At 46.2% G+C, this 1,277-nt stretch overlaps 2 long non-coding RNA genes across 2 annotated transcripts in view; one reads left to right on the forward strand and one right to left on the reverse strand.

Annotated features, from left to right (window-relative positions):
• Positions 1–113: 113 nt before the first annotated feature.
• LOC109300391 overlaps positions 114–1,277 on the reverse strand; it is a 6,266-nt gene continuing 5,102 nt past the window's right edge. The window contains exon 2 of the long non-coding RNA XR_002098230.1: positions 114–1,273. This is a non-coding gene — a long non-coding RNA (uncharacterized LOC109300391). The remainder of the gene's footprint in view (positions 1,274–1,277) is intronic.
• The window catches only part of LOC109300318, a 6,258-nt gene continuing 6,160 nt past the window's right edge, over positions 1,180–1,277 (forward strand). Inside the window, exon 1 of the long non-coding RNA XR_002098182.1 lies at positions 1,180–1,226. This is a non-coding gene — a long non-coding RNA (uncharacterized LOC109300318). The remainder of the gene's footprint in view (positions 1,227–1,277) is intronic.

A 1,277-nucleotide genomic window follows, 5' to 3' on the forward strand; every position in this document is an offset into this window, starting at 1 on the left:
TATATATATATATAAACTAAACCCTATACAACGCAAAAAAAATCCAAATTAAAAAAAATTATACACAATGTAACTGTCAACAGTACAGATAAGCACAAGAAATAAAATTAAAAGATCAGAAACGTATTTATAGAAGCATGAAAGGAGGGTGTTGTTTTCTTAAGATTGTCATTCTTCTTGTTGTCTTGGGAAAATTAGGAGGAGTTGACTGGATCCTACGGTTGGTGGGGAAATAAAAGAATAACGACCCAGACAAATAAAATAAAATAAAACCAAAACCCAAATAACCCCTCCCTGCCCCAAAAAATTATGTCACCAAAATGGTGAAGTGAATGCCATTGTCAAACTCTGCCCCCCACCCCAATCGGTTCCCATCATACAGTCCCAACTTTCCCCAAATCCGTGTCGGAAGGGGAAGAGCCAGTGGATAAGTCAGCATCCTAACAGCTGGATTTCTGAAGATCGGCTTTGAACCTTGGCTGTGATTTTTGGAAAGGTTGTGGCTGCTTGCTGCAGTTTAATGCCATTTTGTGACTGATATAGCCCATTACCTTGGTAGTCTCTCTCTCTGTGTATATGTGTGTGTACCAAAGCTTGCATGTGTTTGATTTTCCAGGCTCTCAGCTCCAAGGTAGAGGTGCCATGGTGGGATATGATGCTTAATGAGTGAAAAATAAAAGTAGGAGGTTTCTCCTCAGGTTTGTTCTACATGGATGTTCATGCAGGTCAGAGGGTTGAGTACCTGATGGCATTTGATACCTGTCAGTGGCGTTAAGCATTCAGGATCCTCTCGGACACAGAGCACGCGGCACACGGCAAATGACATTCCACCGTGAACCTCCCAGCGGAGGAGAAAAATGTCACTTTGCAGGAGGGTGAAGGAAAAGCGAGATGGATGAAAGATGCTTTAGCTCCTGCCTGCTTTCAGGGCGAGCCCGGGCACTGGAGCAGGAGGCCTGAAGGGTGCCCAAGTGCTGCTGAAACAGCTGGATCTGGAGTGCAGTGACGACCAGCATCCCCTGGCTCGAATGGAGCATGGTGCAGCAGTACATTTCAAAGCGCTTTGCAAAGGAGGGCAGGATCATCTGCCCCGTGTTACAGGCAGGGGAAGGGATTTACTTATGATTACCCAGTGGTCAAACTGGCAGGAGAACCCAGACCTTTAGCATCCCAGTCCCTCTGTACTACCCGCAAGGCCTTCCAGACAAGCCACCCTGACAAGTGAGGTGAGATGCCTTGTCGAAACCCGTGACACAAAACCTGCTGCAGAGACCTGC

This window comes from Gavialis gangeticus, unplaced genomic scaffold (assembly GCF_001723915.1).
Source record: "Gavialis gangeticus isolate Ggan-Ray unplaced genomic scaffold, GavGan_comp1, whole genome shotgun sequence".
Classification (NCBI taxonomy): domain Eukaryota; kingdom Metazoa; phylum Chordata; order Crocodylia; family Gavialidae; genus Gavialis; species Gavialis gangeticus.